Genomic DNA, 17,619 nt, shown 5'->3' on the forward strand with positions numbered 1-17,619 from the left:
TGCCGGCTACGCCACAACCAGTTGGTGAACACTTTGGAATCACCTGCCAGGCTTGCTGGAACCACCTGCCAGTCATGCCAAAATCACCTGCCAACTACGCCAGAACCGCTTGGCGGACACTGCGGAAACACCTGTAGGGCCGGCTGGAACCACATCTCAGACGTGCCAGAAACGTGTTCATGAGATGCTGGAACCACACCGCGAACAGACGGATACCACCTGCCAGAACCGCCTGAACCACCTGCTGAGCACGCCGGAACCACCTGCTCGACTCACCTGTACCACCTCCCTGACACGCCAAAATCACCTGCCGGGTATGCCAGAACCACCTGGCGGACACTACGGAATCACCTGCCGCGCATGCCGGAACCACCTCTCAGACGTGAAGGAAGCACGTGACAGACATGCCGGAAACACCTACCGGACAGACCGGAACCACCTGCCAAGAACGCCGGAGCCACCTGTTCGACTCCCTGGAACCACCTGCCGGACAGGCCAATATCAACTGCTGGCTATGCCAGAACCACCTGGGGGACAGTCAGGGATCACCTGTCAGCCATGGCGGAACCACCTCTCAGACGTACCAGAACCACCTGCCGGAGAAGCTGGAAACACGTCCTGGACAGACTGGAACCACGTGACGTCCATGCCTGAACCACCTGCCGAGCACGGCGGAACCACCTGCCGGACACGCCAAAATCACCTGCGGGCTACGCCAGAACCACTTGGACGACTCTCCGAAATGACCTGCCGGGCATGTTGGAACCACCTCTCAGACGTGCCAGAAGCACGTGGCGGACAGTCCGGAATCACCTGTTGGGCATACGCAACCACCTCTGACACGTACCAGAACCACGTGCCGTGCACGCCGGAACCACCTACCGAACAGACCGGAATCAGCTTTTGGGCATGCCGGAACCACCAGTCAGATGTGCCAGAAACACGTGCCGGAGACGCCGGAAGCACCTGCCGAGCACGTCGCAACCACCTGCTCAACTCGCCTGAACCACCTGCCGGACACGCCAAAATCACCTGCCCGCTACACCAGCACCACTTCGGGGACAAGCCAGAATCACGTGAGGGGCATGCCGGCACAGCCTCTCAGACTGAACCTCGTGCCGGACACCACAGAACCACCTGCCGGACAGACCGGAACCACCTGCCGGACACGCCGGTACCACCGGCTCGACCCGCCGGAACGACCGCTGGACATGCAAAATCACCTGCCGGCCATGCCGGAAACACTTGGCGAACACTCCGGAATCACCTGCCGGGCATGCCGGAACCACCTCACAGATATGCCAGAACCACGTGCCAATGACCCCGGAAGCACCTGCCGAGCACGCCGGAAACACCTGCTCGACTCGCCAGAACCACCTGCCAGACACGCAAAAATCACCTGCCGGCTACTCCACAACCAGTTGGGGAACACTTCGGAATCACCATCCGGGCTTGCTGGAACCACCTGCCGGTCATGCCAAAATCACCTGCCAACTACGCCAGTACCACTTGGCGGACACTGTGGAAACACCTGTCGGGCCGGCCGGAACCACATCTCAGACGTGCCAGAACCATGTGCATGAGATGCTGGAACCACACCCCGAACAGACGGAAAACACCTGCCAGACCCGTCTGAACAACCTGCCGAGCACGCCGGAGCCACCTGCTCGACTCGCCGGAACCACCTACCTGACATGCCAAAATCACCAGCCGGGTATTCCAGAACCTCTTGGCGGACACTCCGGAATCATCTGCCGGACATGCCGGAACCAGCTCTCAGACACACCAGAACCACGTGCCGGAGACGCCGGAAGCACCTGCCGAGCATGCCGGAGCCACCTGCTCGACTCGCCAGAAACACCTGCCGGACACGCCAAAATCACCTGCCGGGTACGCCAGAACCACCTGGCGGACACTCCGAAATCACCTGTCGCGCATGCCGGAACCACCTCTCAGACGTGCCGGAAGCACGTGCCGGACACGCCGGAATCACCTACCGGACAGACCGGAACCACCTGCCGAGCACGCCGGAGCCACCTGTTCGACTCGCTGGAACCACCTGCCGGACAGGCCAATATCAACTGCTGGCTATGCCAGAACCACCTGGGGGACGGTCCGGAATCGCCTGCCAGCCATGGCGGAACCACCTCTCAGACGTACCAGAACCACCTCCCGGAGAAGCTGGAAACACGTACTGGACAGTCTGGAACCACCTGCCGGCCAAGCCTGAACCACCTGCCAAGCACAACGGAACAACCTGCCAGACACGCCAAAATCACCTGCGTGTTATGCCAGAACCACTTGGAGGACTCTCTGGGATGACCTGCCGGGCATGCCGGAACCACCTCTCAGACGTGCCAGAACCATGTGGCGGACAGTCCGGAATCACCTGTTGGGCATGCGCAACCACCTCTGAGACGTACCAGAACCACATGCCGGGCTGGCTGGAACCACCTACCGGACAGACCGGAATCACCTTTCGGGCATGCCGGAACCACCTGTCAGATGTGCCAGAGACACGTGCCGGAGACGCCGGAAGCACCTGCCAAGCACGTTGGAACCACCTGCTCAACTCGCCTGAACCACCTGCCGGACATGCCAAAATCACCTGCCGACTATGCCAGAACCACTTGGCGAACACTCCGGAATCACTTGCCGGGCATGCAGGAACCACCTCTCAGACATGCCAGAACCCCGTGCCAATGACCCCGGAAGCACCAGCCGAGCACGCCGGAACCACCTGCCCGACTCGCCAGAACCACCTGCCGATCACGCAAAAGTTACCTGCCGGCTACGCCACAACCAGTTGGTGAACACTTTGGAATCACCTGCCAGGCTTGCTGGAACCACCTGCCAGTCATGCCAAAATCACCTGCCAACTACGCCAGAACCGCTTGGCGGACACTGCGGAAACACCTGTCGGGCCGGCTGGAACCACATCTCAGACGTGCCAGAAACGTGTTCATGAGATGCTGGAACCACACCGCGAACAGACGGATACCACCTGGCAGAACCGCCTGAACCACCTGCTGAGCACGCCGGAACCACCTGCTCGACTCACCTGTACCACCTCCCTGACACGCCAAAATCACCTGCTGGGTATGCCAGAACCACTTGGCGGACACTCCGGAATCATCTGCAGGACATGCCGGAACCAGCTCTCAGACACACCAGAACCAAGTGCCGGAGACGCCGGAAGCACCTGCCGAGCATGCCGGAGCCACCTGCTCGACTCGCCAGAAACACCTGCCGGACACGCCAAAATCACCTGCCGGGTATGCCAGAACCACCTGGCGGACACTACGGAATCACCTGCCGCGCATGCCGGAACCACCTCTCAGACGTGCCGGAAGCACGTGCCAGACATGCCGGAAACACCTACCGGACAGACCGGAACCACCTGCCAAGAACGCCGGAGCCACCTGTTCGAGTCCCTGGAACCACCTGCCGGACAGGCCAATATCAACTGCTGGCTATGCCAGAACCACCTGGGGGACAGTCCGGGATCACCTGCCAGCCATGGCGGAACCACCTCTCAGACGTACCAGAACCACCTGCCGGAGAAGCTGGAAGCACGTCCTGGACAGACTGGAACCACGTGACGGCCATGCCTGAACCACCTGCCGAGCACGGCGGAACCACCTGCCGGACACGCCAAAATCACCTGCGGGCTACGCCAGAACCACTTGGATGACTCTCCGAAATGACCTGCCGGGCATGTTGGAACCACCTCTCAGACGTGCCAGAAGCACGTGGCGGACAGTCCGGAATCACCTGTTGGGCATACGCAACCACCTCTGACACGTACCAGAACCACGTGCCGTGCACGCCGGAACCACCTACCGGACAGACCAGAATCAGCTTTTGGGCATGCCGGAACCACCAGTCAGATGTGCCAGAAACACGTGCCGGAGACGCCGGAAGCACCTGCCGAGCACGTCGCAACCACCTGCTCAACTCGCCTGAACCACCTGCCGGACACGCCAAAATCACCTGCCCGCTACACCAGCACCACTTCGGGGACAAGCCGGAATCACGTGAGGGGCATGCCGGCACAGCCTCTCAGACTGAACCTCGTGCCGGACACCACAGAACAACCTGCCGGACAGACCGGAACCACCTGCCGGACATGCCAAAATCATCTGCCGAGTATGCCAGAACCACTTGGCGAACACTCCGGAATCACTTGCCGGGCATGCAGGAACCACCTCTCAGACATGCCAGAAACCCGTGCCAATGACCCCGGAAGCACCTGCCGAGCACGCCGGAACCACCTGCTCGACTCGCCAGAACCACCTGCCGGACACGCAAAAATCACCTGCCGGCTACGCCACAACCAGTTGGGGAACACTTCGGAATCCCCTGCCGGGCTTGCTGGAACCACCTGCCGGTCATGCCAAAATCACCTGCCAACTACGCCAGTACCACTTGGCCGACACTGTGGAAACACCAGTCGGGCCGGCCGGAACCACATCTCAGACGTGCCAGAACCATGTGCATGAGATGCTGGAACCACACCCCGAACAGACGGAAAACACCTGCCACACCCGTCTGAACAACCTGCCGAGCACGCCGGAGCCACCTGCTCGACTCGCCGGAACCACCTACCTGACATGCCCAAATCACCAGCCGGGTATGCCAGAATCACTTGGCAGACACTCCGGAATCATGTGCCGGACATGCCGGAACCAGCTCTCAGACACACCAGAACCACGTGCCAGAGACGCCGGAAGCATCCGCCGAGGATGCCGGAGCCACCTGCTCGACCCGCCACAAACACCTGCCGGACACGCCAAAATCACCTGCCGGGTACGCCAGAACCACCTGGCGGACACTCCGAAAACACCTGTCGTGCATGCCGGAACCACGTCTCAGACGTGCCGGAAGTACGTGCCGGACACGCCGGAATCACCTACCGGACAGACCGGAACCACTTGCCGAGCACGCCGGAGCCACCTGTTCGAATCGCTGGAACCACCTGCCGGACAGGCCAATATCAACTGCTGGCTATGCCAGAACCACCTGGGGGACGGTCCGGAATCGCCGGCCAGCCACGGCGGAACCACCTCTCAGACGTACCACAACCACCTGCCGGAGAAGCTCTAAACACGTCCTGGACAGTCTGGAACCACCTGCCGGCCAAGCCTGAACCACCTGCCAAGCACAACGGAACAACCTGCTCGACTCACCGGTACCACCTCCCTGACACGCCAAAATCACCTGCTGGGTATGCCAGAACCACTTGGCGGACACTCCGGAATCATCTGCCGGACATGCCGGAACCAGCTCTCAGACACACCAGAACCAAGTGCCGGAGACGCCGGAAGCACCTGCTGAGCATGCCGGAGCCACCTGCTCGACTCGCCAGAAACACCTGCCGGACACGCCAAAATCACCTGCCGGGTATGCCAGAACCACCTGGCGGACACTACGGAATCACCTGCCGCGCATGCCGGAACCACCTCTCAGACGTTCCGGAAGCACGTGCCAGAGACGCCGGAAACACCTACCAGACAGACCGGAACCACCTGCCAAGAACGCCGGAGCCACCTGTTCGACTTCCTGGAACCACCTGCCGGACAGGCCAATATAAACTGCTGGCTATGCCAGAACCACCTGGGGGACAGTCCGGGATCACCTGCCAGCCATGGCGGAACCACCTCTCAGACGTACCAGAACCACCTGCCGGAGAAGCTGGAAACAAGTCCTGGACAGACTGGAACCACGTGACGGCCATGCCTGAACCACCTGCCGAGCACGGCGGAACCACCTGCCGGACACGCCAAAATCACCTGCGGGCTACGCCAGAACCACTTGGACGACTCTCCGAAATGACCTGCCGGGCATGTTGGAACCACCTCTCAGACGTGCCAGAAGCACGTGGCGGACAGTCCGGAATCACCTGTTGGGCATACGCAACCACCTCTGACACGTACCAGAACCACGTGCCGTGCACGCCGGAACCACCTACCGGACAGACCGGAATCAACTTTTGGGCATGCCGGAACCACCAGTCAGATGTGCCAGAAACACGTGCCGGAGACGCCGGAAGCACCTGCCGAGCACGTCGCAACCACCTGCTCAACTCGCCTGAACCACCTGCCGGACACGCCAAATTCACCTGCCCGCTACACCAGCACCACTTCGGGGACAAGCCGGAATCACGTGAGGGGCATGCCGGCACAGCCTCTCAGACTGAACCTCGTGCCGGACACCACAGAACCACCTGCCGGACAGACCGGAACCACCTGCCGGACACGCCGGAACCACCGGCTCGACCCGCCGGAACGACCGCTGGACATGCAAAATCACCTGCCGGCTACGCCGGAAACACTTGGCGAACACTCCGGAATCACCTGCCGGGCATGCCGGAACCACCTCTCAGATATGCCAGAACCACGTGCCAATGACCCCGGAAGCACCTGCCGAGCACGCCGGAACCACCTGCTCGACTCGCCAGAACCACCTGCCGGACACGCAAAAATCACCTGCCGGCTACGCCACAACCAGTTGGGGAACACTTCGGAATCACCTGCCGGGCTTGCTGGAACCACCTGCCGGTCATGCCAAAATCACCTGCCAACTATGCCAGTACCACTTGGCGGACACTGTGGAAACACCTGTCGGGCCGGCCGGAACCACATCTCAGACGTGCCAGAACCATGTGCATGAGATGCTGGAACCACACCCCGAACAGACGGAAAACACCTGCCAGACCCGTCTGAACAACCTGCCGAGCACGCCGGAGCCACCTGCTCGACTCGCCGGAACCACCTACCTGACATGCCCAAATCACCAGCCGGGTATGCCAGAACCACTTGGCGGACACTCCAGAATCATCTGCCGGACATGCCGGAACCAGCTCTCAGACACACCAGAACCACGTGCCGGAGACGCCGGAAGCACCTGCCGAGCATGCCGGAGCCACCTGCTCGACTCGCCAGAAAGACCTGCCGGACACGCCAAAATCACCTGCCGGGTACGCCAGAACCACCTGGCGGACACTCCGAAATCACCTGTCGCGCATGCCGGAACCACCTCTCAGACGTGCCGGAAGCACGTGCCGGACACCCCGGAATCACCTACTTGACTGACCGGAACCACCTGCCGAGCACGCCGGAGCCACCTGTTCGACTCGCTGGAACCACCTGCCGGACAGGCCAATATCAACTGCTGGCTATGCCAGAACCACCTGGGGGACGGTCCGGAATCACCTGCCAGCCATGGCGGAACCACCTCTCAGACGTACCAGAACCACCTGCCGGAGAAGCTGGAAACACGTCCTGGACAGTCTGGAACCACCTGCCGGCCAAGCCTGAACCACCTGCCAAGCACAACGGAACAACCTGCCAGACACGCCAAAATCACCTGCGTGTTATGCCAGAACCACTTGGAGGACTCTCTGGGATGACCTGCCGGGCATGCTGGAACCACCTCTCAGACGTGCCAGAACCATGTGGCGGACAGTCCGGAATCACCTGTTGGGCATGCGCAACCACCTCTGAGACGTACCAGAACCACATGCCGTGCAGGCTGGAACCACCTACCGGACAGACCGGAATCACCTTTCGGGCATGCCGGAACCACCTGTCAGATGTGCCAGAAACACGTGCCGGAGACGCCGGAAGCACCTGCCAAGCACGTTGGAACCACCTGCTCAACTCGCCTGAACCACCTGCCGGACATGCCAAAATCACCTGCCGACTATGCCAGAACCACTTGGCGAACACTCCGGAATCACTTGCCGGGCATGCAGGAACCACCTCTCAGACATGCCAGAACCCCGTGCCAATGACCCCGGAAGCACCAGCCGAGCACGCCGGAACCACCTGCTCGACTCGCCAGAACCACCTGCCGATCACGCAAAAATCACCTGCTGGCTACGCCACAACCAGTTGGTGAACACTTTGGAATCACCTGACAGGCTTGCTGGAACCACCTGCCAGTCATGCCAAAATCACCTGCCAACTACGCCAGAACCGCTTGGCGGACACTGCAGAAACACCTGTCGGGCCGGCTGGAACCACATCTCAGACGTGCCAGAAACGTGTTCATGAGATGCTGGAACCACACCCCGAACAGACGGATACCACCTGCCAGAACCGCCTGAACCACCTGCTGAGCACGCCGGAACCACCTGCTCGACTCACCGGTACCACCTGCCTGACACGCCAAAATCACCTGCTGGGTATGCCAGAACCACTTGGCGGACACTCCGGAATCATCTGCCGGACATGCCGGAACCAGCTCTCAGACACACCAGAAGCAAGTGCCGGAGACGCCGGAAGCACCTGCCGAGCATGCCGGAGCCACCTGCTCGACTCGCCAGAAACACCTGCCGGACACGCCAAAATCACCTGCCGGCTACGCCACAACCAGTTGGGGAACACTTCGGAATCACCTGCCGGGCTTGCTGGAACCACCTGCCGGTCATGCCAAAATCACCTGCCAACTACGCCAGTACCACTTGGCGGACACTGTGGAAACACCTGTCGGGCCGGCCGGAACCACATCTCAGACGTGCCAGAACCATGTGCATGAGATGCTGGAACCACACCCCGAACAGACGGAAAACACCTGCCAGACCCGTCTGAACAACCTGCCGAGCACGCCGGAGCCACCTGCTCGACTCGCCGGAACCATCTACCTGACATGCCCAAATCACCAGCCGGGTATGCCAGAACCACTTGGCGGACACTCCGGAATCCTCTGCCGGACATGCCGGAACCAGCTCTCAGACACACCAGGACCACGTGCCGGAGACGCCGGAAGCACCTGCCGAGCAGTCCGGAGCCACATGCTCGACTCGCCAGAAACACCCGCCTGACACGCCAAAATCACCTGCCGGCTACGACAGAACCACCTGGCGGACACTCCGAAATCACCTGTCGCGCATGCCGGAACCACCTCTCAGACGTGCCTGAAGCACATGCCAGACACGCCTGAATCACCTACCGGACAGACCGGAACCACCTGCCGAGCACGCCGGAGCCACCTGTTCGACTCGCTGGAACCACCTGCCGGACAGGCCAATATCAACTGCTGGCTATGCCAGAACCACCTTGGGGACGGTCCGGAATCACCTGCCAGCCATGACGGAACCACCTCTCAGACGTACCAGAACCACCTGCCGGAGAAGCTGGAAACACGTCCTGGACAGTCTGGAACCACCTGCCGGCCAAGCCTGAACCACCTGCCAAGCACAACGGAACAACCTGCCAGACACGCCAAAATCACCTGCGTGTTATGCCAGAACCACTTGGAGGACTCTCTGGGATGACCTGCCGGGCATGCCGGAACCACCTCTCAGACGTGCCAGAACCATGTGGCGGACAGTCCGGAATCACCTGTTGGGCATGCGCAACCACCTCTGAGACGTAACAGAACCACATGCCGTGCCGGCTGGAACCACCTACCGGACAGACCGGAATCACCTTTCGGGCATGCCGGAACCACCTGTCAGATGTGCCAGAAACACGTGCCGGAGACGCCGGAAGCACCTGCCAAGCACAGTGGAACCACCTGCTCAACTCGCCTGAACCACCTGCCGGACATGCCAAAATCACCTGCTGACTATGCCAGAACCACTTGGCGAACACTCCGGAATCACTTGCCGGGCATGCAGGAACCACCTCTCAGACATGCCAGAACCCCGTGCCAATGACCCCGGAAGCACCAGCCGAGCACGCCGGAACCACCTGCTCGACTCGCCAGAACCACCTGCCGATCACGCAAAAATCACCTGCCGGCTACGCCACAACCAGTTGGTGAACACTTTGGAATCACCTGCCAGGCTTGCTGGAACCACCTGCCAGTCATGCCAAAATCACCTGCCAACTACGCCAGAACCGCTTGGCGGACACTGCGGAAACACCTGTCCGGCCGGCTGGAACCACATCTCAGACGTGCCAGAAACGTGTTCATGAGATGCTGGAACCACACCCCGAACAGACGGATACCACCTGCCTGAACCGCCTGAACCACCTGCTGAGCACGCCGGAACCACCTGCTGGACTCACCGGTACCACCTCCCTGACACGCCAAAATCACCTGCTGGGTATGCCAGAACCACTTGGCGGACACTCCGGAATCATCTGCCGGACATGCCGGAACCAGCTCTCAGACACACCAGAACCAAGTGCCGGAGACGCCGGAAGCACCTGCCGAGCATGCCGGAGCCACCTGCTCGACTCGCCAGAAACACCTGCCGGACACGCCAAAATCACCTGCCGGGTACGCCAGAACCACCTGGCGGACACTCCGGAATCACCTGTCGCGCATGACGGAACCACCTCTCAGACGTGCCGGAAGCACGTGCCAGACACGCCGGAAACACCTACCGGAAAGACCGGAACCACCTGCCAAGAACGCCGGAGCCCCCTGTTCGACTCGCTGGAACCACCTGCCGGACAGGCCAATATCAACTGCTGGCTATGCCAGAACCACCTGGGGGACAGTCCGGGTTCAACTGCCAGCCATGGCGGAACCACCTCTCAGACGTACCAGAACCACCTGCCGGAGAAGCTGGAAACACGTCCTGGACAGACTGGAAGCACGAGACGGCCATGCCTGAACCACCTGCCGAGCACGGCGGAACCACCTGCCCGACACGCCAAAATCACCTGCGTGTTATGCCAGAACCTCTTGGAGGACTCTCTGGGATGACCTGCCGGGCATGCCGGAACCACCTCTCAGACGTGCCAGAACCATGTGGCGGACAGTCCGGAATCACCTGTTGGGCATGCGCAACCACCTCTGAGACTTACCAGAACCACATGCCGTGCCGGCTGGAACCACCTACCGGACAGACCGGAATCACCTTTCGGGCATGCCGGAACCACCTTTCAGATGTGCCAGAAACACGTGCCGGAGACGCCGGAAGCACCTGCCAAGCACGTTGGAACCACCTGCTCAACTCGCTTGAACCACCTGCCGGACATGCCAAAATCACCTGCCGACTATGCCAGAACCACTTGGCGAACACTCCGGAATCACTTGCCGGGCATGCAGGAACCACCTCTCAGACATGCCAGAACCCCGTGCCAATGACCCCGGAAGCACCAGCCGAGCACGCCAGAACCACCTGCTCGACTCGCCAGAACCACCTGCCGGACACGCAAAAATCACCTGCCGGCTACGCCACAACCAGTTGTGGAACACTTCGGAATCACCTGCCGGGCTTGCTGGAACCACCTGCCAGTCATGCCAAAATCACCTGCCAACTACGCCAGAACCGCTTGGCGGACACTGCGGAAACACCTGTCGGGCCGGCTGGAACCACATCTCAGAGGTGCCAGAAACGTGTTCATGAGATGCTGGAACCACACCCCGAACAGACGGATACCACCTGCCAGAACCGCCTGAACCACCTGCTGAGCACGCCGGAACCACCTGCTCGACTCACCGGTACCACCTCCCTGACACGCCAAAATCACCTGCTGGGTATGCCAGAACCACTTGGCGGACACTCCGGAATCATCTGCCGGACATGCCGGAACCAGCTCTCAGACACACCAGAACCAAGTGCCGGAGACGCCGGAAGCACCTGCCGAGCATGCCGGAGCCACCTGCTCGACTCGCCAGAAACACCTGCCGGACACGCCAAAATCACCTGCCGGGTACGCCAGAACCACCTGGCGGACACTCCGGAATCACCTGTCGCGCATGACGGAACCACCTCTCAGACGTGCCGGAAGCACGTGCCAGACACGCCGGAAACACCTACCGGAAAGACCGGAACCACCTGCCAAGAACGCCGGAGCCCCCTGTTCGACTCGCTGGAACCACCTGCCGGACAGGCCAATATCAACTGCTGGCTATGCCAGAACCACCTGGGGGACAGTCCGGGTTCAACTGCCAGCCATGGCGGAACCACCTCTCAGACGTACCAGAACCACCTGCCGGAGAAGCTGGAAACACGTCCTGGACAGACTGGAAGCACGAGACGGCCATGCCTGAACCACCTGCCGAGCACGGCGGAACCACCTGCCCGACACGCCAAAATCACCTGCGTGTTATGCCAGAACCTCTTGGAGGACTCTCTGGGATGACCTGCCGGGCATGCCGGAACCACCTCTCAGACGTGCCAGAACCATGTGGCGGACAGTCCGGAATCACCTGTTGGGCATGCGCAACCACCTCTGAGACTTACCAGAACCACATGCCGTGCCGGCTGGAACCACCTACCGGACAGACCGGAATCACCTTTCGGGCATGCCGGAACCACCTTTCAGATGTGCCAGAAACACGTGCCGGAGACGCCGGAAGCACCTGCCAAGCACGTTGGAACCACCTGCTCAACTCGCTTGAACCACCTGCCGGACATGCCAAAATCACCTGCCGACTATGCCAGAACCACTTGGCGAACACTCCGGAATCACTTGCCGGGCATGCAGGAACCACCTCTCAGACATGCCAGAACCCCGTGCCAATGACCCCGGAAGCACCAGCCGAGCACGCCAGAACCACCTGCTCGACTCGCCAGAACCACCTGCCGGACACGCAAAAATCACCTGCCGGCTACGCCACAACCAGTTGTGGAACACTTCGGAATCACCTGCCGGGCTTGCTGGAACCACCTGCCAGTCATGCCAAAATCACCTGCCAACTACGCCAGAACCGCTTGGCGGACACTGCGGAAACACCTGTCGGGCCGGCTGGAACCACATCTCAGAGGTGCCAGAAACGTGTTCATGAGATGCTGGAACCACACCCCGAACAGACGGATACCACCTGCCAGAACCGCCTGAACCACCTGCTGAGCACGCCGGAACCACCTGCTCGACTCACCGGTACCACCTCCCTGACACGCCAAAATCACCTGCTGGGTATGCCAGAACCACTTGGCGGACACTCCGGAATCATCTGCCGGACATGCCGGAACCAGCTCTCAGACACACCAGAACCAAGTGCCGGAGACGCCGGAAGCACCTGCCGAGCATGCCGGAGCCACCTGCTCGACTCGCCAGAAACACCTGCCGGACACGCCAAAATCACCTGACGGGTACGCCAGAACCACCTGGCGGACACTCCAGAATCACCTGTCGCGCCTGATGGAACCATCTCTCAGACGTGCCGGAAACACGTGCCAGACACGCCGGAAACACCTACCGGACAGACCGGAACCACCTGCCAAGAACGCCGGAGCCACCTGTTCGACTCGCTGGAACCACCTGCCGGACAGGCCAATATCAACTGCTGGCTATGCCAGAAACACCTGGGGGACAGTCCGGGATCACCTGCCAGCCATGGCGGAACCACCTCTCAGACGTACCAGAACCACCTGCCGGAGAGGCTGGAAACACGTCCTGGACAGACTGGAACCACGTGACGGCCATGCCTGAACCACCTGCCGAGCACGGCGGAACCACCTGCCGGACACGCCAAAATCACCTGCGGGCTACGCCAGAACCACTTGGACGACTCTCCGAAATGACCTGCCGGGCATGTTGGAACCACCTCTCAGACGTGCCAGAAGCACGTGGCGGACAGTCCGGAATCACCTGTTGGGCATACGCAACCACCTCTGACACGTAACAGAACCACGTGCCGTGCACGCCGGAACCACCTACCGGACAGACCGGAATCAACTTTTGGGCATGCCGGAACCACCAGTCAGATGTGCCAGAAACACGTGCCGGAGACGCCGGAAGCACCTGCCGAGCACGTCGCAACCACCTGCTCAACTCGCCTGAACCACCTGCCGGAAATGCCAAAATCCTCTGCCCGCTACACCAGCACCACTTCGGGGACAAGCCGGAATCACGTGAGGGGCATGCCGGCACAGCCTCTCAGACTGAACCTCGTGCCGGACACCACAGAACCACCTGCCGGACAGACCGGAACCACCTGCCGGACACGCCGGAACCACCGGCTCGACCCGCCGGAACGACCGCTGGACATGCAAAATCACCTGCCGGCCACGCCGGAAACACTTGGCGAACACTCCGGAATCACCTGCCGGGCATGCCGGAACCACCTCTCAGATATGCCAGAACCACGTGCCAATGACCCCGGAAGCACCTGCCGAGCACGCCGGAACCACCTGCTCGACTCGCCAGAACCACCTGCCGGACACGCAAAAATCACCTGCCGGCTACGCCACAACCAGTTGGGGAACACTTCGGAATCACCTGCCGGGCTTGCTGGAACCACCTGCCGGTCATGCCAAAATCACCTGCCAACTACGCCAGTACCACTTGGCGGACACTGTGGAAACACCTGTCGGCCCGGCCGGAACCACATCTCAGACGTGCCAGAACCATGTGCATGAGATGCTGGAACCACACCCCGAACAGACGGATACCACCTGCCAGAACCGCCTGAACCACCTGCTGAGCACGCCGGAACCACCTGCTCGACTCGCCGGAACCACCTACCTGACATGCCCAAATCACCAGCCGGGTATGCCAGAACCACTTGGCGGACACTCCGGAATCATCTGCCGGACATGCCGGAACCAGCTCTCAGACACACCAGAACCACGTGCCGGAGACGCCGGAAGCACCTGCCGAGCATGCCGGAGCCACCTGCTCGACTCGCCAGAAACACCTGCCGGACACGCCAAAATCACCTGCCGGGTACGCCAGAACCACCTGGCGGACACTCTGAAATCACCTGTCGCGCATGCCGGAACCACCTCTCAGACGTGCCGGAAGCACATGCCGGACACGCCGGAATCACCTACCGGACAGACCGGAACCACCTGCCGAGCACGCCGGAGCCACCTGTTCGACTCGCTGGAACCACCTGCCGGACAGGCCAATATCAACTGCTGGCTATGCCAGAACCACCTGGGGGACGGTCCGGAATCACCTGCCAGCCATGGCGGAACCACCTCTCAGACGTACCAGAACCACCTGCCGGAGAAGCTGGAAACACGTCCTGGACAGTCTGGAACCACCTGCCGGCCAAGCCTGAACCACCTGCCAAGCACAACGGAACAACCTGCCAGACACGCCAAAATCACCTGCGTGTTATGCCAGAAACACTTGGAGGACTCTCTGGGATGACCTGCCGGGCATGCCGGAACCACCTCTCAGACGTGCCAGAACCATGTGGCGGACAGTCCGGAATCACCTGTTGGGCATGCGCAACCACCTCTGAGACGTACCAGAACCACATGCCGTGCCGGCTGGAACCACCTACCGGACAGACCGGAATCACCTTTCGGGCATGCCGGAACCACCTGTCAGATGTGCCAGAAACACGTGCCGGAGACGCCGGAAGCACCTGCCAAGCACGTTGGAACCACCTGCTCAACTCGCCTGAACCACCTGCCGGACATGCCAAAATCACCTGCCGACTATGCCAGAACCACTTGGCGAACACTCCGGAATCACTTGCCGGGCATGCAGGAACCACCTCTCAGACATGCCAGAACCCCGTGCCAATGACCCCGGAAGCACCTGCCGAGCACGCCGGAACCACCTGCTCGACTCGCCAGAACCACCTGCCGATCACGCAAAAATCACCTGCCGGCTACGCCACAACCAGTTGTGGAACACTTCGGAATCACCTGCCGGGCTTGCTGGAACCACCTGCCGGTCATGCCAAAATCACCTGCCAACTACGCCAGTACCACTTGGCGGACACTGTGGAAACACCTGTCGGGCCGGCCGGAACCACATCTCAGACGTGCCAGAACCATGTGCATGAGATGCTGGAACCACACCCCGAACAGACGGATACCACCTGCCAGAACCGCCTGAACCACCTGCTGAGCACGCCGGAACCACCTGCTCGACTCACCGGTACCACCTCCCTGACACGCCAAAATCACCTGCTGGGTATGCCAGAACCACTTGGCAGACACTCCGGAATCATCTGCCGGACATGCCGGAACCAGCTCTCAGACACACCAGAACCACGTGCCGGAGACGCCGGAAGCACCTGCCGAGCATGCCGGAGCCACCTGCTCGACTCGCCAGAAACACCTGCCGGACACGCCAAAATCACCTGCCGGGTACGCCAGAACCACCTGGCGGACACTCCGAAATCACCTGTTGCACATGCCGGAACCACCTCTCAGACGTGCCGGAAGCACGTGCCGGACACGCCGGAATCACCTACCGGACAGACCGGAACCACCTGCCGAGCACGCCGGAGCCACCTGTTCGACTCGCTGGAACCACCTGCCGGACAGGCCAATATCAACTGCTGGCTATGCCAGAACCACCTGGGGGACGGTCCGGAATCACCTGCCAGCCATGGCGGAACCAAATCTCAGACGTACCAGAACCACCTGCCGGAGAAGCTGGAAACACGTCCTGGACAGTCTGGAACCACCTGCCGGCCAAGCCTGAACCACCTGCCAAGCACAACGGAACAACCTGCCAGACACGCCAAAATCACCTGCGTGTTATGCCAGAACCACTTGGAGCACTCTCTGGGATGACCTGCCGGGCATGCCGGAACCACCTCTCAGACGTGCCAGAAGCACGTGGCGGACAGTCCGGAATCACCTGTTGGGCATACGCAACCACCTCTGAGACGTAGCAGAACCACGTGCCGTGCACGCCGGAACCACCTACCGGACAGACCGGAATCCACTTTTGGGCATGCCGGAACCACCTGTCAGATGTGCCAGCAACACGTGCCGGAGACGCCGGAAGCACCTGCCAAGCACAGTGGAACCACCTGCTAAACTCGCCTGAACCACCTGCCGGACATGCCAAAATCACCTGCTGACTATGCCAGAACCACTTGGCGAACACTCCGGAATCACTTGCCGGGCATGCAGGAACCACCTCTCAGACATGCCAGAACCCCGTGCCAATGACCCCGGAAGCACCAGCCGAGCACGCCGGAACCACCTGCTCGACTCGCCAGAACCACCTGCCGATCACGCAAAAATCACCTGCCGGCTACGCCACAACCAGTTGGTGAACACTTTGGAATCACCTGCCGGGCTTGCTGGAACCACCTGCCAGTCATGCCAAAATCACCTGCCAACTACGCCAGAACCGCTTGGCGGACACTGCGGAAACACCTGTCGGGCCGGCTGGAACCACATCTCAGACGTGCCAGAAACGTGTTCATGAGATGCTGGAACCACACCCCGAACAGACGGATACCACCTGCCTGAACCGCCTGAACCACCTGCTGAGCACGCCGGAACCAACTGCTCGACTCACCGGTACCACCTCCCTGACACGCCAAAATCACCTGCTGGGTATGCCAGAACCACTTGGCGGACACTCCGGAATCATCTGCCGGACATGCCGGAACCAGCTCTCAGACACACCAGAACCAAGTGCCGGAGACGCCGGAAGCACCTGCCGAGCATGCCGGAGCCACCTGCTCGACTCGCCAGAAACACCTGCCGGACACGCCAAAATCACCTGCCGGGTACGCCAGAACCACCTGGCGGACACTCCGGAATCACCTGTCGCGCATGACGGAACCACCTCTCAGACGTGCCGGAAGCACGTGCCAGACACGCCGGAAACACCTACCGGAAAGACCGGAACCACCTGCCAAGAACGCCGGAGCCCCCTGTTCGACTCGCTGGAACCACCTGCCGGACAGGCCAATATCAACTGCTGGCTATGCCAGAACCACCTGGGGGACAGTCCGGGTTCAACTGCCAGCCATGGCGGAACCACCTCTCAGACGTAC

Source organism: Equus caballus, chromosome 29, assembly GCF_041296265.1.
Source record: "Equus caballus isolate H_3958 breed thoroughbred chromosome 29, TB-T2T, whole genome shotgun sequence".
Taxonomy (NCBI): Eukaryota; Metazoa; Chordata; class Mammalia; order Perissodactyla; family Equidae; genus Equus; species Equus caballus.